This window comes from Delphinus delphis, chromosome 11, assembly GCF_949987515.2.
Source record: "Delphinus delphis chromosome 11, mDelDel1.2, whole genome shotgun sequence".
Lineage (NCBI taxonomy): Eukaryota > Metazoa > Chordata > Mammalia > Artiodactyla > Delphinidae > Delphinus > Delphinus delphis.
Genome location: NC_082693.1, coordinates 2404268 through 2424084, shown reverse-complemented (window position 1 = coordinate 2424084; position 19817 = coordinate 2404268). Strand labels below are relative to the sequence as shown.

The 19817-nt window shown below is 44.5% G+C and overlaps 1 protein-coding gene across 1 annotated transcript in view; it reads left to right on the top strand.

The window, feature by feature from the left end:
* Positions 1-19542: 19542 nt before the first annotated feature.
* Positions 19543-19817, top strand: part of ADIPOR2 (adiponectin receptor 2) — a 50230-nt gene continuing 49955 nt past the window's right edge. The window contains exon 1 of the mRNA XM_060024055.1: positions 19543-19816. The gene's annotated coding sequence lies outside the window, so the exon portion shown is untranslated. The remainder of the gene's footprint in view (position 19817) is intronic.

Here is a 19817-nt window from a genome sequence, read left to right as displayed (position 1 = left end):
CCTGGTCATGGAACAAAGATCCCACAAGCCAGAAAAAAAAATCCATCACCTCATAGAGGCTTTTTTTTTTTTACTAAATTTGTAAATTTAAATTTTTATTTATTTTTGGCTGCGTTGGGTCTTCGTAGCTGCATGTGGGCTTTCTCTAGTTACAGCGAGCGGGGGCTACTCTTCATTGTGGTGCACGGGCTTCTCATTGCGGTGGCTTCTCTTGTTGTGGAGCACAGGCTCTAGGCACATGGGCTTCAGTAGTTGCAGCACGTGGGCTTAGTAGTTGTAGCTCGTGGGCTCTAGAGCACAGGCTCAGTAGTTGTGGCACACAGGCTTAGTTGCTTCACAGCATGTGAGATCTTCCCAGACCAAGGCTCGAACCCGTGTCCCCTGCATTGGCAGGTGGATTCTTAACCAATGTGCCACCAGGGAAGTCCTCTGACAGTCATCTTGAAGTTGGTCATTGGTGGTCTGACCAGCGTCATCTTGATTGTTTTATGTACAATTAATCTTCAGTTCCAGGGTCGGTTTGTTTCCATTTCTTTGAGGCCAGTTCTTGGAATTGTGGCAGCTTAGGTCATGGCTACAGTCTAGTCTTCATGTAGTTCACTTCTTCCACCTGGCGAGGGTATCAGTATCTACAAGACAGCTCACAGGATATGGCTCACATTATGATCTCTAGCCCTTGAGGAGGAACTAAAAGTCCTTGACTTTGCTTACTGACTAAACATTTATTATTTGGTCTCCTTTGACTGTTTTCCTTTGTTTCTGCATTTTCTCACGTCTCCAGTTGAACTTATCCTTTGGCTAAAGTTTTTCCACAGACAGAAGGCAGGCTCAGGCCATGGGAGACAAGGACCACAGGGTCCTGCTCCCTTTCAATACTATGTGTTGTTCACAGACATATATATGTATGCCTGTGAAAATATACAAAATTACTGATAGGAATAACAAATTAGTGGCAGTGCTCAGCTCTGGGGAGAGAAGGAAGGGAATAGGATTGTCTGTGAATGTCACAGAATGTTTCAACTTTATCTGTAACATTTTACTTCTTTTACGTAAGGGATAAAAAGAAACAGCAAAGATTAGTTTTTATCAGCTCTGGGTGGTGGGAACTTTTCATATTACACTCTGACTTCTCTGTATTTTTTCCAAAACCACCATACAGATCAGCGAGCACGAGATGAAATCTTTTGTGTAAAAAAGCACCCGTGTGCTTGCTCCCCGAGAACCGTCTCTGGGCAGCTGCGGAGGGGACCAGGAAGCAGGGTCAGTGTGGGACGTGAATTTTCACTGCACGTTCTTACTGTATATATATTTAACTATTTGAACATACTGATTAAAAATAATAATTATAAAGAGCAAGCAGGGCTTCCCTGGTGGTGTAGTGGTTAAGAATCCACCTGCCAATGCAGGGGACACAGGTTCGAGCCCTGGGCCGGGAAGATCCCACATGCTGCGGAGCAACTAAGCCCGTGCGCCACGACTACTGAGCATGCGCTCTAGAGCCCGCAAGCCACAACTACTGAGACCGCAAGCCACAACTACTGAACCCGCGTGCCATAACTACTGAGCCCGCGTGCCGCAACTACTGAGCTTGTGCTCTAGAGCCTGCGAGCTACGACTACTGAGCCCATGTGCCACAACTACTGAAGCCCACGCACCTAGAGCCTGTGAGCCACAACTACTGAGCCCGCGTGCCACAGCTACTGAGCCCGCGCTCCTAGAGCCCCTGCTCTGCAATAAGAGAAGCCACTGCAATGAGAAGCCTGCGCACCACAACGAAGAGTAGCCCCCGCTCGCCACAACTAGAGAAAGCCTGCGCGCAGCAATGAAGACCCAATGCAGCCAAAAATAAATAAATAAATTTATTTTAAAAATAATAATAATAATAAAAATAAAGAACAAGCAAACAAAAAGCATGTTTTAAGAGCCTGTTTTACTTGGAGAGGAAGGTGAGCACAGGCCTGCCCTCTAGATCAAGAGGCCTCATGTTCCTGGAGAAAGAAAGGACTTCTGTGGGTTCTCAGAGACTTTGCCCAAGCAGGCAGGGGTTGCACTCCCTCCAACCTCACCCTTGCAGTGCGGACCGTACTGAGAGTGGTGAGCAGCTGGGTTTTTTGTTTTTTTTAATTAAAAAAAATTTTTTTCTTTTATATTTTGGCCGCACTGTGTGGCATGTGGGATCTTAGTTCCCTGACCAGGGATCAAACCCATGACCCCTTCAGTGGAAGCGCAGTGTCCCAACCACTGGACTGCCAGGGAATTCCCGTGAGCAGCTATTAACACGCCAGTTATGTAGTGGATGGGCAGGAAAAAACACTGAAAAATGTCCACTACGGCAAAGGTAAGTATATTTTAGGGTGGTGAAAGAGAAGCCCCTTGGCCAGGCAAACATTCAGATGGTTGTCCTGTTCTCAACATCAGAGTCCTCAGCAAGAAAACAAAACCAGAGTTCACGTGGCAGGGGGGTCAGACTGCGGATCTCTCCTTTGCGGCAGCGGCGGCCAGAGAGCGAGAGTACGAAGTGTTGCAACCCGAGTCACGGCAGGACAGGCATTTAGAAAGTTTCTTCCCCTCTTTGACCGAGTATTAGTTGAAAGAAGTGCAGCCGAAATTGTAACCAAAGGAGGCATTATGCTTCCAGAAAAATCACAAGGGAAAGTATTGCAAGCAACGGTAGTAGCTGTTGGATCCGGCTCTAAAGGAAAGGGTGGAGGGATTCAACCAGTTAGTGTGAAAGTTGGAGATAAAGTTCTTCTCCCAGAATATGAAGGCACCAAAGTAGTTCTAGACGACAAGGATGATTTCTTATCTAGAGATGGTGACATTCTTGGAAAATACGTCGACTAAAATTAGTCACTATTGAAATGGCATCACGGGAAGCTGCCACTGAAGTTCTGAAATCTTTCATCGTGTAAATAATTTCTGTGTTTCTTTTATAATAAAGTAATGATATCCAAACTAACGATATTCAGTGTCTCTGAAATTTAGTTTCTCTGTATTGATTTAAACATTCCCAAATAAAGGTATATAAATGAAAAAAAAACAAAAATAAACCTTCCAATCGATGGAAAACAAACTAGAATCTAACAACAAACATGGAGGAACCTTGAAGCTATTGTGCTGAGGGGGGGAAGAAGTCCGTCCCAGCAGGACAGATGCTGTGGGATTCCACTTCTACAACGCCCCCAAAAGAGAGCCACAGAGACAGGAAGTAGGGTGGTGGGTGCCCGGGGCTGGGGGAGGGGCAGGGGAAGCTGGTGTTTAATGCGGACAGTTTCAGTTGGAGAAGATGAAAAAATTCTGGTGGCGGATGGTGGTGACGGTTGCACAACAGTGTGAATGTTCTTAATGCCACTGAGCTGTGCACTTAAAAAATGGTTAAAATGGTAAATGTTATCTTATTTGAGCACAATTTTTTAAAAAGTTGCCCATCTAGCTGATGGACTTTCAAAGGTGCAGCGTGTAACCCGTCTTGTGCTGCCTCAAGATCTTTAACCAAACCAGCTTATATTTTTTTCCTACAAATTTCCTGACAAGAGTGTGAAATACAACTTTGACATTTACATACGAATATATATATATACACACACACACACAAATGTATGTTACTATGACACATATGTAACCTAACATATACATGTAAAGTAAACAAAACAACAAAACCAAACTAAAAACAGCAAGCAGCACTCAAGTGACAAAGGCAGTGAGTCTTCACCAGACTCCCTCCCACGGGGTGGAAACATCCCAACAGCCCACCTGTTTTCTGGGCCCAGAGAGCAGAGCTGCAGCTGAAAGCCCTTCCCCCTCCACGTGTGTCCCCACAAGCTGCCCTTGCTCCGGGGCAGGTGGCTGGCGTCCCACTGCTCTGTGGCCTTTCCACCAGTGCCCAGCTGGCTTTCTTTCCAAGGACGGTGTCATAGGCTGTGTGCACAAGCCTATCTGCAGCTTCGGGCTTTAGGACGAGTCCTGATCTTTGGACGTGGAGCAGAACTGGGGCAGAGGGAGTCTGGTGTCTGGAAGAGATACCGCGGTCGGTCGCCTGACGCCAGCCCTACCCTGGTTTTGTAACTTTCTGCAGCGATGGCCCAACCCTGATGGCCTCAGTGTTCATCAGAACATTTTGCTCTGTTTTCGCTTTTGAAATAACCGTCTGGGTGGGAGCCCAGGTGGCTGTGGCTTGTCACCCCACACTGCCTCCACCAATGAGAGGGCCCCTGGGGGTGCCCGCAGAGGCCTGCCCTCTGGACCCGGAGCCTCCCACTTGGTGCCATGGGTTCAGCACGGGCCTGATCATGTGGAAACGTCACTGCCATCAGACTCGGAGCAGGGAGAAATGGAAACACCTGATACTGCTTGGGAAACAGTTGAACTCGTTCTCATCCGGCTGACCCTCGTCCTCAGAGACCTTTTCCTTCAGTTGCAGTTTATTTGGCTACCGCATAGAAGCTGGGGAAAATAGACAATACTAACAATTTCAATCCTCAACACTTTTTTTTTTTTTTTGCGGTACGCGGGCCTCTCACTGTTGTGGCCTCTCCCGTTGCGGAGCACAGGCTCCGGACGCGCAGGCTCAGCGGCCATAGCTCACGGGCCCAGCCGCTCTGAGGCATGTGGGATCCTCCCGGACCGGGGCACGAACCCGTGTCCCCTGCATCGGCAGGCGGACTCCCAACCACTGCGCCACCAGGGAAGCCCTCGACATGTTTTTGTTTTAGTTTTTGTTTTTTGTATCAAATGATCTCCAATAATTTGTCAGAAACATCCCAAGCTTTGGTTGGGATGCTGCCCTTGCCCAGACCAAAGAACCCGTCGACACAGCTTGTTTTTTCTGTGTCAGGAAAAGCAGGGCTCATTCTACAGTCTCACATTATCTCCAAAACTCAGGCTGGAAGGGACATTTGGCCTCTGCCACATCTCCCACACTCCAATCTGACCCTCCTTCTGGAAGAACGTGGACAGGCAGGTGCTAACGTCACATCCCTTTCTGAGGGCGGAGAATCTGAGGGCAGAGGAGAACCAGCTCCCGGGAGCGAGAGTTAAACAAGACAGAAGGGGTGCCGGCCCCTTGACGGGACCTTGCTTGGAGGCAGAGGGGTCTTCACCTTGGAGGTGCCGTGTCATCACCTTCTCTTCACTGGCTTTCGGCTCTGAGTGTCTGCCCTCGTGTCACTGCGGGCAGCTGTCTGCTCGGCCCCTCAGGCTGGCACCCTCTCCCCCATTCACTCTCCTGTTTTCACCCTCCCTTCTCACATCAGCAGTACACGTCTTACAAAACTAGTCAATGGAGGAAATTCCCTGGCGGTCCAGTGTTCAGACTCTGTGCTTCCATTGCAGGGGGCACGGGTTCAATCCTTGGTCGGGGAACGAAGATCCTGCAAGTGTGGCCAAAACAAAACAAAACAAAACAAAAAATTAGTCAATGGAGGAAACCCCAAGGATTTATTCATTGATTCACCATATATATTCTGAGCATAAAATTTAAAAATCACTAAATTAAAATCACTAAATTTAGTAAAATTTAAAAATCACTAAATTAATGGAAGTTTGGACTTCCATTAATTGAAGAGATGACGTAATTTATTTTTTATTTGTTAAATTTAATTTTTATTTTATATTAGAGTGTAGTTGATTTACAATGTTGTGTTCGTTTCAGGTGCACAGCAAAGTGATGCAGTTATACATATACACGTATCCGTTCTCTTTCAGATTCCTTTCCCATATAGGTTATTACCGAATACTGAGGAGCGTTCCCTGTGCTATACAGTTGCTGTTTATCTATTCTATATATAGTAGTGTGTGTATGTTAATCCCAAACTCCTAATGTATCCCTCCCCTGCCCCATGTCCCTGAAGAGATGACAAAATTTGCATCTCACTTGAAAAGACGACTCATCTAGTTTTCTCACTTTGACAGTGTTGTATTTTCTTCTTTCCATATGAAGCTGGCGTGTCACCTGATTACTCCACGGGGGTAGTGTTCTGAGTCATGAGTCCATGATGGCCACTACACGTGGTGCCTGGTGAAAAGTCCACTTGGTATCTGGCTGTGCCCTCACCCACAAAGCTGCATCTCTCAAACAGAAGCCACTCCTACTATGACACTGTTAATATTGTAAATATAAAAAATGCACGCAAGAGAAACATTTCTCCTTAATTCATGACATTAGCTTTGACGTTACTTCAAACAGAATGCTCCTTTCTAACTTACCCTGAATTCCATGCTGGCGTTAAATTCATGAGGACAGAAAAGCTGAACATGTGCATCAATTTGTCAGAATCTAGAGATGGGAGAATGCAGAGCAAACATGGTGGGTGTCCTTCCGTGGAGCTCGCGTGCAGCCCCCATAAAACCCACGTCTTAGCGGGATTGTTTACACAATACAGATGATATCAGGCCAACATTTTAGATTGCTCTGCAGACTCCATAATTCTTCTTAAAATATATAGAGGTGTAAAATCTTCAGAAATGTATGATATTTTAATAATTCAAGCACAGATAATAACATATAAAACACAAACAACATAACCACCACCGCTAGTCTCACACCCTAGATGTATAATGGTTATGCTCTTGCTACATGCGCATCATCTGTTTTTCCTCCAAGGAAATAAAACATTGTGAATGTCGCTCAAAATCCCTTTAACAAGGGCTCTCAGTCCTATTCTCTTTCTCTCTCCATTCTGCAAGCTGGTACGTTTTTCTTTTTAACTTCAGTCAATGCCGTTTTACACCTCATGTTGCGTTGCAGCTCGGTGTTCGTCCCGTGTTTTTGAGATCTGTGCGCACTGTTCTGCCTGGATGCAGCTTATCCTTACAACACGCAGTATTGCAGCGTGTGCACACACACGCATTTATAGATCCATTCCTCCACCGGTGCATGGTTTGGTCGTTTCCAGTCCTGTTTTTTTTTTTAAGTTTTAATTGGAGTATAATTGCTTTACAATGTTGTGTTAGTTTCTGCTGTACAATGAAGTGAATCAGCTATGTGTATACATAGATCCCCTCCCTCTCGGACCTCCCTCCCTCCTCCCCCATCCCATCCACCTAGGTCACCACAGAGCACTGAGCTGAGCTCCCTGTGCGATACAGCAGGTTCCCATTAGCTATCTATTTTACACATGGTAGTGTATTTGTGTCAATCCCAATCTCCCACTTCATCCCCCCCTCCCCTTCCCCCGGCCCTGTGTCCACATGTCTGTCTTCTACGTCTATATCTCTATTCCTGCCCTACAAATAGGTTCATCTGTACCATTTTCTAGATTCCACATGTATGCATTAATGTACAATATTTCTTTTTCTCTTTCTGGCTAACTTCACCCTGTCCGACAGACTCTGGGTCCATCCACATCTCTACAAATGACCCGATTTTGTTCCTTTTTATGGCTGAGTAATATTCCATTGTATACATGTACCACCTCTTCTTTATCCATTGATCTATCGTTGGACATTTATGTTGTTTCTATGTCCTGGCTATTGTAAATAGTGCTGCAGTGAACATTGTAGTACACGTATCCTTTTACATTATGGTTTTCTCAGGGTATAATCCCAATAGTGGGATTACTGGGTCATATGGTAGTTCTATTTTTAGTTTTTTAAGGAACCTCCATACTGTTCTCCCTAGTGGCTGTATCAATTTACATTCCCACCAACAGTGCAAAAGGGTTCCCTTTTCTCCACACCGTCTCCAGCATTTATTGTTTGTAGATGTTTTGATGATGGCCATTCTGACCGGTGTGAGGTGATACCTCACTGTAGTTTTGTTTGTTTGTTTTTTAATTTATTTTATTTTTATTTATTTTTGGCTGTGTTGGGTCTTTATTGCTGTGTGTGGGCTTTCTCTAGCTGCGGAGAGTGGGGACTACTCTTCATTGCAGTGCGTGGGCTACTCATTGCAGTGGCTTTTGCTGTGGAGCACGGGCCTTAGACAGCAGGCTCAACAGTTCTGGCACACGGGCTTAGTTGCTCCGTGGCATGTGGGATCTTCCCAGACCAGGGCTCGAACCCGTGTGCTCTGCATTGGCAGGCGGATTCTTAACCACTGTGCCACCAGGGAAGTCCCTCATTGTAGTTTGGATTTGCATTTCTCTAATAATTAGTGATGTTGAGCATCTTTTCATGTGCCTCTTGGCCATCTGTATGTCTTCTTTGGTGAAATGTCTATTTAGGTTTTCCGTCCATTTTTTAATTGGGTTGTTTGTTTTTTTGATATTGAGCTCCATGAGCTGCTTGTATATTTTGGAGATTAATCCTTTGTCCATTGCTTCATTTGCAAATATTTTCTCCCATTGTGAAGGTTGTCTTTTCATCTTGTTTATGGTTTCCTTCGCTGTGCAAAAGCTTTTAAGTTTAATTAGGTCCCATTTGTTTATTTTTGTTTCTATTTCCATTACTCTAGGAGGTGGGTCAAAAAAGATCTTGCTGTGGTTTACGTCAAAGGGTGTTTTTCCTATGTTTTCCTCTAAGAGTTTTATAGTGTCTACATTTAGGTCTTTAATCCATTTGGAGTTTATTTTTGTGTATGGCGTTAGGTAGTGCTCTAATTTCACTCTTTTACGTGTAGCTGTCCAGTTTTCCCAGCACGACTTATTGAAGAGGCTGTCTTTTCTCCATTGTATGTTCTTGCCTCCTTTGTCATAAATTAGGTGACCATGTGCATGGGTTTATCTCTGGGCTTTCTATCCTGTTCCATTGATCTATATTTCTGTTTTTGTGCCAGTACCATATTGTCTTGATTACTGTAACTTTGTAGTATAGTTTGAAGTCGGGGAGCCTGTTTCCTCCAGCTCCGTTTTTCTTTCTCAAGATTGCTTTGGCTATCTGGTGTCTTTTGTGTTTCCATACAAATTGTAAAATTGTTTTGTTCTAATTCTGTGAAGAATGCCATTGGTAGTTTGATAGGAATTGCATTGAATCTGTAGATTGCTTTGTGTAGTATAGTCATTTTCACAGTATTGAATCTTCCAGTCCAAGAACATGGTATATTTCTCCATCTGTTTATGTCATCTTTGATGGACATATCATATTTATATATCCATTCCTCTACTGATGCATTGTTTGGTTGTTTCCAGTCCTCTTGCCGATACAAAGGCTGGTCCATGAACATTGCTGTACAAGTTTTCCAGGGCACCATGCAGTATCTTGTTACTCAGCATCCCTCCCTTCCTCCTGAAAAATACAAGCACCTTAGCATCCTTTAAGTCTATACACACCACCCTCCCCTACATGCTACTTTGTGAGGTACTTTAGTTCCACTTTTTAATATATATTCATCATCAATATAATATACAGTGAATGCATATTTAGATTTATTTAAAGTTTTACCTATTTCTGGGAATTCCCTGATGGTCTAGTGGTTAGGGCTTCACACTCTCACTGCCAAGGGCCCGGGTTCAATCCCTGGTTGGGGAACTAAGATCCCATGAGCTTCCACATAGCCAAAAGAACAACCAACCAACCAAAAAAAATCAAATAAAGTTTTACCTGTTTCTTTGGTTACGATGCCTTCTATCTTTCTATTTTTTTTGGAGGGGTCATTTATTTATTTAGTTTTGTGTATATTCACACATATGTGTGTGAGAAATAGATCATATAGATAAAATACATAAAAACATGCACATACTACAGTATTTATGTATGAAAAATATGATGTCTGAGATACACTTCAAGATAGTCTGGGAGGGGAGGAAGGGGGTGAGGGCATAGATGAAATAAAGTTGGTTGTATACTGGTAATTATTAAAGCTGGGTCTGGATACAGGGAGCTTATACCATTTGCTCTATTTTTGTACACAATTAAAAATTTTCATGTATGTTAAAGAATTGAGAAAAAAAGAAAAGGCACCATACGGGCAGCAGAGGTCCTTTCCCCCCTCCCCAAGCTCACCCAGCATTGATTTAGCTCTGTCACTTTTTGCAAGTCACTTCCCTCCTCTGGGCCTCAGTTTCCTTCTCTTTAAAACGATCAAGTTGGATCCTATGATATTTAAGACCCCTTCCTGCTTTGACACGGTAAGAGCTAGCACAGGGCTTCTCTGTTGTTGCTGTTTCTGCTTTTCATTGAGATATAATGTACATGTTCCCCATTTTAAGGGGCACAGTTCAGTGGTTCTTAGTCTGTTCACAAGGTTGTGCAACCATCTTCACCAGCTAATTATAGAACGTGTCCATCACCCCAAAAAGGAATCTGATACCGGCTGGCAGTCACTCTCTGTTCTCTTACCCCACACCCTGGCATCCACTAATCTATAATACTTTCTGTCTCTGTGGACTCACCTATCCTGGGCCTTTCATATAAATGGAATTATAGCATATGCGGCCTTTTAGGACCGACTTCTTTCACTTGGTGTAGTGTTTTCAGGTGCACCCATGCTGTAGCATTCATTAGCACTTAATCTCTTTTTAATTCGTTTGGAAGGTAATCTGGGCAGCAGTTTATGGAATGGTTTGGATTGTGGTGAGATTGGTGGCAGGGAGACCAATTAGCAACTTATTGCAGGAGCCCAAGAAGAAGGTGCCCCTTAATAGGGGTGAGGTCTGATAAAGGCTCAGAGCTGCTGAAATGACCAGAGCGTAGCTGTAGTTATTAACCAAATTGAGGCCAAGAGAAGAGGCCCATGTAGGCATATGACAGCATTCTCTAGAGCTAAGTTGCTTCCCAATGAAGTGGCATTATGAACTCTTAGATGTGCTGTTTATGGACTGTCTGCTCGTCAGCCTGTCACTCAGGAACCCTCCCCTCCTCCTGAAAAATACAAGCACCTTAGCATCCTTTAAGTCTGTACACACCACCCTATCTTGCATGCTAGTTTGTGACGTACTTTAGTTCCACTCTTTTATATATAGCCATTATCAATATAATATACAGTACACAGTGAATGCGTATCTAGATTTATGCATTCACTATATAAATATTTTTTCACTGTATAGTTTTTAATTGTATATTTCAGGGTTCTCCTGTGATTGCACCCAGGCTTGAAAAGCACGTGTCCGCATGGTTTGGAGAATGGTTTTTAAAACAGGGAATGTAGAGTATAACAGAGAGATCCAGAGCTCTACAAAGTACAAAGAGCTGTCCTTAGCATCAGCCCAGTTCCAGGGGGATTTCCTGTTGTCTGCTTCTGTTGTCAGCGAGATCTTCTAAAATCATTGCTCTGGACTTTCCATCCCCAGATTTTCTAGAAGGCCAGTTTAATCACTGGTCACTCCTGGGTCATATATCCAGTTGGCACGGTGGTAACCCAGTTGGGTTTGCACTTGCTTTCAACGTTACCCTGGCATGTTCTCAGGTTATTTTCATCCATGTCCTGTGTGTGAGTTCCCCTTTCCCAAATTGTTGTGGATTGGATTATAGCTTCTTTCTTAATGGGCTAACTTTAAAGGAACACCAGCCAGTTAGAGGTGCCACATTGCTTATTTAATTGAAGAGCGAACTGAAAGACAGTAGGCTAGGAAGATAAGAAGTTTGTTGGAGGGGCTTCCCTGGTGGTGCAGTGGTTAAGAACCCGCCTGCCAATGCAGGGGACACGGGTTCTATCCCTCATCCGGGAAGATCCCACATGCTGCGAAGCAACTAAGCCCGTGTGCCACAGCTACTGAGCCTGTGCTCTAGAGCCCGCGAACCACAACTACTGAGCCCACGTGCCATAACTACTGAGACTGCGCTCTAGGGCCCGCGAGCCACAACTACTGAGCCTGTGCTCTAGAGCCCTCGAGCCGCAACTACTGAAGCCCGTGCGCCTAGAGCCCGTGCTCCGCAATAAGAGAAGCCATTGCAGTGAGAAGCCTGTGCACTGCAATGAAGAGTAGCCCCTGCTTGCTGCAACTAGAGAAAGCCCGCGCACAGCAACGAAGACCCAACGCAGCCAAAAAAACCCTAAATGGCAAATATTAAAAAAAAAAATTAGCCAGTTCTTGGGCTTGGTGATGTGGTGCGAGTGTAAGGCTCACAGTTTGACTCTTGCTCTGAGTCTACCCTTCACAGAGCCATTAGCTTTTAAACAATCCTTTTGTCTTTTGGTAGCGGTAACCATTTTACACTTTTAAGCAACTAGTGCCTGGAGCAGGCTTTCATAACCTGGGATTGAGTCGTAAAGTTCAACGTGAGGTCTTGGACGAGCAGGGACAGTCATCTGGCAATTTGCAAATATGTGTGTGTGTATTTAGTTTTCTGCGGGTTATAGATTCTCAAAGGAGTCTATAATGCCCAAAATGTTAAGAGCAACTCTGTTTACCTTGCTTCATTAAGTTCTCTGCATAGTGCCCTTTGCTACATAGTCTGCTGGTTAAGTGCTTGGGTAATATAGTCATAGCCCCTGCGTCTGAATCCTGGCTCTGCTATTTAATAGCTGTGTGACCTTAAACAAGTCACCGAAACTCTCTGTGCCTCAATTTCTTCATCTGTAAAATGGAGATGGCAATAGTACTATGTCATGAGGTTGTGCTGAGGATTACATGAGCAGGTACATAACTCAGAAAATGCTCAGCACATGGTAAATATTCTATATATATATTAGCTATTGTTACTATAATTATTTTATTTATTTTATTTATTTATTTTTTTGCGGTACGCGGGCCTCTCACTGCTGTGGCCTCTCCCGTTGCGGAGCACAGGCCCCGGACGCGCAGGCTCAGCGGCCATGGCTCACGGGCCCAGGCGCTCCGCGGCATGTGGGATCTTCCCGGACCGGGGCACAAACCCCTGTCCCCTGCATCGGCAGGCAGACTCTCAACCATTGCGCCACCAGGGAAGCCATTACTATAATTATTACATAGACGTGTCACTGATGATAATGATGGTGAAAATCGCGATGACTGATACCTTCCTGGAGCCACTTGAGTTGAATGAGAAGGCACGGCCACAAGAAATGCTGAATAAACAGCTGACTCTTCGGGATGAAGCTAACACAGCTTTTCCCTTGACGGCCAGCCAGACTCTTAAGCCTGGGCAACCTGACTTGGCTGTGGAGATGAGTGTGTTCAATTATAATGGCAATTAAAGTGGAAAAAGCAACTTGGTTTTTAGACTTAACTAAAATGTATACTGATTCTATTTTTCAGGCTGGGATGGAACTGACTCATGGCTACGGTTCTGGTTTCTCACCCCGTGGAATGAGCACTGTTGATGCTCCACCAGTGATAAACGACGGATGGGGAAACGTGAACTTTTGATGAGCTGTCCTAAAGCGCCTCTCTTCGGGTCCTCCCACAAAATGCTGTGACAATCTAACATTTTCTTTAAGCCCACACCACCAGCCGCTGACGTCAACTGCTAAACGGGTTCGTGGAATTAGATTAGATTAGAATTTGTTCCAGAGGTCTTTAACCTTGTCCAGCTTTCAGTGACCAAAGTTTTCTTTAGAGAGCTGAATTTCAGGGACTTCCTTGGTGGTCCAGCAGCTAAGACTCGCACTTCCACTGCAGGGGGCATGGGTTCCATCCCTGGTCGGGGAGCTAAGATCTCGCATGCCGCACGGTGCGGCCAAAAAAAAAAAAAAGGAGAGTTGAATTTCAGGGTTACCTATTTACCTTTGTTGGGCTGAATTGGCCTTCCCCCAAATGCTTGAGAGCGATATTTTCCCCAGGTATTATTTTTGAGGCCTCTACTTTTTTTCTTTATCCCTTCCTTGCACGAGTAATTCCCAATCCCGGCCACAACCCCTCTAACGATGGCTGCATCTCTCCCTGAGCTCTCCCTTTGGAAACAAACACTCAGGGAAACCCTGATCCTAGAGTGTCAAGTAGAAATTGTGCAAAGTGATTTTATTCGGTCGCTGGCTGTCCATCACACCTAAAGTCCAATAGATCTACAGATAAATGCCTGAATACATTCAGGAGTGGAAGATTGAAGGCTAAGATCTAACCCCCATTGCTGTGTTTTTCAAAATGTGGTCCATGGGGACAGAAAGCACCAGCTATGTAATTTGCAAGACCCAGCCTCAAATGGAAGTCCAGGGCCTCTTGTTCAGAATTTCAGGACAGGACCAAGAGAACACTAAACCATGTGTGTGTCCTTCTGAGTACAGGGCCCTGTGCCAGTGTGCAGGAGGGACAGCCAGGAAGCCGAGCCTGCGTGGAGCCCATGGTATCAGAGTCGCTAGAATGCGACTGGTAAAAAACTGATATCTGTGACTTCCCCAGCAGTCAAGTGGTTAGGGCTCCACACTTCCACTGTAGGGGGCCCAGGTTCGATCCCTGGTCGGGGAATTAAGATCCCGCATGCCACGCAGTGAGGCCAAAAAAAAAATGCTTTTTTAAAATCTGGAACTTACTTGGTGGCACAGTGGTTGGAATCTGCCTGCCAATGCAGGGGACACGGGTTCGAGACCTGGTCCAGGAAGATCCCACATGCTGCAGAGCAACAAAGCCTGTGCCACAACTACTGAGCCTGTGCTCTAGAGCCTGTGAGCCACAACTACTGAGCCCACGAGTCACAGCTACTGAGCCCACGTGCCACAACAACTGAAACCCACATACCTAGAGCCTGTGCTCTGCAACAAGAGAAGCCACTGCAGTGAGAAGCCCACGGACCGCAACGAAGAGTAGTCCCCGCTCACCGCAACTAGAGAAAGCCCGCACGCAGCAACGAAGGCCCAATGCAGCCAAAAATAAATAAATTTAAACAAACAAAAAACAAACAAACAAAATCTGATTTCTGAGCCCTAATAGGGTTAATGAATCAGAATCTCTGGGGACAGTGTTTGGGAATTGACGTCCTTTTTTTTTTTTTCCCCAGTGTTTGTAAGTAAAATTTTAGTGGAACATAATCATGCTCATTTGTTTTCATATTGTTTATGGCCACTTTTTCACTATAATAGTTAAATAGGATTGAAACTCTGTAGTCAACAAGACCTATTTATTCCTTGGCCCTTTAGAGAACGTTTGTTGACCCCTGATGTAATAAAATAAACCTGTGCCCTGAAAAAAAAAAACCCAAACTTTGCTTTTTTATGTCACTTTCTATTTTCTATTTTTTTTTTTTTTTTTAAGACTAGGTACATTGGGCTTCCCTGGTGGTGCAGTGGTTAAGAATCCACCTGCCAGTGCAGGGGACACGTGTTCGAGCCCTGGTCCGGGAAGATCCCACATGCCGCGGAGCAGCTAGGTCCGTGAGCCATGGTCGCTGAGCCTGCGTGTCCCAGAGCCTGTGCTCCGCAATGGGAGAGGCCACAACAGTGAGAGGTCCGCGTACCGCAAAAAAAAAAAAAAAAAAAAAAAATACCTGGAGACCAATGAAAATGGAAACAAAACATACCAAAACTTATGCAATGCAGCAAAAGCAGTTCTAAGAGGGAAGTTTATAGCAGTAAACACCTACATTAAGAAAAAAGAAAGAATTCAAATGAATCACCTAACTTTACACCTAAAGGAATTAGAAAAAGAAGAACAAACTAAGCCCAAAGTTAGTTGAAGGAAGGAAATCACAAAGGTTAGAGTGAAAAATCAATGAAATAGAGATTAAAAGACAATAGAAAAGATCAAAGAAACTAAGAGCTATTTTTTGAAAAGATAAACAAAATAGACAAACTTTTAGCTAGACTTTCCAAGAGAAAAAAGAGAGTGGACTCAAATTAAATTATAAATAAAAGAGGATCATGAAACTTCTGTGAATAATTATACACCAATCTATTGGACAACCTAGAAGAAATGGATATTCTCCTAGAAACACACAATCTACCGAGAATGAATCATGAAGAAATAGAAAAATCTGAACAGATCAATTTTTAGTAAGGAGATTGAATCAGTAAATCAAAAACCTCCCAACAAACCAGATGGCTTCACTGGTTAACTCCACCAAACATTTAAAGAAGAATTAATACCAATGCTTAAACTCTTCCAAAAAATAGAAGCGGGAACACCTCCAAACTCATTTCAAGAAGCCAGCATCACCCGATACCAAATAAGACAAGGACACTCCAAGAAAAGAAAATTATAGGCCAATATCCCTAATGAACATAGCTGCAAAAAACCCTCAACAAAATACTAGCAAATTCAGCTGTACATTTGAAAGGATCATGTTCCATGATCGAGTGGGATTTATTCCAAGGATGCAAGGATGGTTCAGCATTCACAAATTAACCAACGTGATAGACCACATTAACACAATAAAGGATAAAAATCATATGATCAGGGCTTCCCTGGTGGCGCAGTGGTTGAGAGCCCGCAAGCCACGACTACTGAGTCTGTGTGCCACAACTATGGAAGTCTGCGCGCCTAGAACCCGTGCTCCGCAACAAGAGAAGCCACCGCAGTGAGAAGCCCGCGCAACGCAACGAAGAGTAGCCCCCGCTCGCTGCAACTAGAGAAAGCCTGCGCGCAGCAATGAAGACACAACACAGCCAAAAATAAAAATAAAATAAAATAAAATAAAATAAATAATAAAAAGCTTGTGTTAAAAAAAACATCCAATTAGTTGGCTGCATTTCACAGTTTGTTTTACACTGAAGGGGTACAGAACACACAACCCCAAAATACGCCACTTTGGCATACTGATTATTCTGAGCTGAGGGCACTTGGGAAATAGCAGATACAGGAAGGGTTCTCTGTCCTACCTCCCCCTTTCTACCTAAAACCAGGTCATAACATTTCCCATGAAAAAGGTACCTCCCTTTACCAGGAAGAGAGCATTCTTTATTTTTTTCTACCAGTTTTATTGAGATATAATTGACATTTAACATTGTGTAAGTTTCAGGTGTGCAACATGATGATTCTGTAGAACATTCTTAGACTGGGAGTTGACCTAAACCAAAATGGACCTGTGCTAAGAACCCTACTAAAGTAGCCTGATATTCCATGAGTTCCCCTCTCCCCATATATTTCCTAGGCATTGTCCCCCAATTTACTGTCCCTAGTCCAGGCCACTTTGTCTCGCCACATCCCCACAATTTTTTATTCTTTATGTAAAAAGGTATGTAAGCTTTTGGCTCTAATGTTCTCCTCAGGTCTTCATTTTCCTTCTGAAGACTCCTGTGTGCATGTAAAAACATTAAATTTATAAGCTTTTCTCTTGTTAGTAATGTCTTATCTCAGTTTACTTCTTAGGCCAGCCGCAGAACCTAAGAGGGTAGAAAGAAATTTTTCCTCTCCTACAACATATGTATGAGACAAACACAAGGATTGGTGTGACATTTCTTGCTCTTTCTTCTCAGTTTCTCTTTTTTTATGGTCCATCTTTCCCTTTGTCCAGATTTTTTCCCCTCAGTTCTAATGTTTCTATTTCAGCAGCTTGTAGATACTGCGGGAGAAGAGAAGAGTTTAGATTGGTTTTAGGTATTTCGTAATGATGAAGCTGTTAACCTCCTTTTGTAATTTTTTCTGGAAAGCGGTAGACACAGTTCTTTCAAAGAAGACTGCTAATTTTGGTTGTCACTAGTAGAATGATTTGTCTCTTTTTTCTCCTTAAAAATAGCAATTGTTCTGATTAGAAAAATAGTATAATTTCTCTTTTATTTATTGGAGAAGAAAAACAAAACAAAACAAACCAGTTGGGACTCCAAGCTTAAATTCACAATGGGGTCTGGAGCATTTTCTCTGTCCTTTAGCATTTGAAAGCTGCACCTTCATTTGCTGGTCGCTCTGGTTACCTCTTCAGTTCTCATTGGCTGTTGACTTGCAGATCACAACGCAGGCTGAGGCTGTCCCCAGAGCAAGTCCATCATCACCATTTCTGCAGCATATACTGTAGCACCACTGACGCCTCATTCTGGGGTGGCCGAAACCGGATTATGAATGTCACTTACCCAGTGATGCGCTTCTCTGTCAACAACATCTGATCATTGTAGAGATGACCACATCAGACTAGCTGTGCCTCAGGGCACTGTTGGGTCACTGGTGACTAGTAGGGGGAGTAGGAGTGGAAGGGACTCTTTCCTGGGTGCTGCAGAAGAGGAAGTACTCCACCCTCCTGTGGAGAAGTGTGACACCTTTAGGATGGAGGGAACAGACATTCTAAAAATCCACAGCTGACACAGTTGTTTCTGAGGTGCTGGAGGATACAGAATTTTACTGAATTCCCCTTGGTTTTTGGACTGCTAGTTAGAAGACAATATATAGAGATTATGAACTGAAGCACAGTTGGGGAGAGAGACCTGAAATATCTGCTTTGGGACATTTAATGGTGACCTTTAAGTAAGAGATATGGATGAAGCCATCTGTGGATGTGGGACTCAGGGGATGGTCCTTCAGGTCAGGGATGGTGTCAGTGTCTTCACTGGCTGAGAAGGTGTGAGCATTCTGAGGGAATGATGGGGTTTGTTTCATCACTGGGAGCATCAGGAATTGGTAGTAGTGATCTGGGACTGGGGTCAAGATGACAGAGAATGAGAGGAAAAATCTTGGTGGGAAAATCATAAGGATCTTTCTCACATGTTTTAGCCCATGAAGGACTGTTCCAGAGGAAAGCACTTTGTTTTGTCAAAGCAAAATCATTGAGAGAAGGATGCAGAAAAGGTTTGAGGTATTTGAACACTCTCTTAGTTAATGGTCTTTTATGTAGCTCTGTCCTCTGTAGTAGACCTCTTTTTAAGCCTGAGGCCCCTGTTCTCATCTGTGCCCTGTGTGAGTCGGTACACGGGTCAGATTCGCTCTGCAAATACTGGTGTTGTCTCTAAGGTGCTGTCGAAGTGTAAGTTTGTCTGCTTTGATTTATCTTTCAAGCTTAACTGGGTGGACTTAGTTCTAAAATACTAGTATTAAGACCATTTTATTCATGCTCTTTCTGATTTTAGTAACTTTAATCACTTCTTAGATTTTACATTTCCAGGCTGGAGGGTCCTCTGTTTTAAACATTTTTCCTTATATTGTGTATCGGATCTTCGGTCTTTTGATAGATCTGTGACGCTTTTTCCAGCCTCCTTCGTTTTCGGTTGGTGTGGTTCCAGGGAGGGACAGGCCTGGGTCATGGATGTCCTTGAAAGCTTATGGGTTTCCTTTAATCAGTATAACAAGATTTTTGACAGTTAAGGCAATATAACCTCCTTGGAGCGTGATAAATCCCTCTTAGAACGGAATGTGAAGAAAACATTTTCTACACCGGCCAACTCCTACACTTCCTTTTCTTGTAGAGTAAGTATGTAGCGAAACCCGATCTTGGGGTCTAAGAAGTTAGAGCTCAATTGAATCTCACAAGTAGAAAACGACTCGCTCTGGGTAAACAGACACGGTATTTATTGCTGAATTAGTTTCTGACCTGCTATTACGCTAAAACATTTTAAAAATCGCTCTGAATTACATATATTTTAAGAGGAGCGGGCTCACATTCGTTTTCTGGAAGTCGTGGGGCACAAATGGTAGTGTCTTCGGGAGGTAATAAAAGGCAAACGCTGTTGTTTTGGGCAAGATGTTTCGGATTTAGGTCCGAAGCCTCCACAGACTACGCCTAGCAATCCCTCAGTTTCGGTTCCGCCCAAGGCGTGTGAGCTGTATCCATAGAGACCGGGAAGCTTCCCGAGCCGGGCGGCCCCGCCTCTTCCGCTGCACACGCTCCCGCCTCCGGAGGCAGGGAAGCTAAAGGACTTCCGTGTCCCCGGGCTCTCGGCGCCGCCGGATCGTGTTGCGGACCACCCCCCGTGGCTCCCAAGCCTTTCCAGGCCGGGGAGCGGCCTGGCGGGGCGCTTCCGGCTTGGGCCAGCGCGGCTGCGCACGAGGAGTGCTCTCATTGGCCAGAGCCGCCTCTTGCGATTCGCGTCACGGCGGCGGCGGTGTGAGGGCCCTCCCGGACGCTGGGTCGCGGCGGCGGCAGCGGGCGGCCCCACAGCTGCTTTGGGGTCCCGGCGGCCGCGGTTCCGAGGCACCCGAGACGCGTGGCGAGGCGGCGGCGAGCTCTGG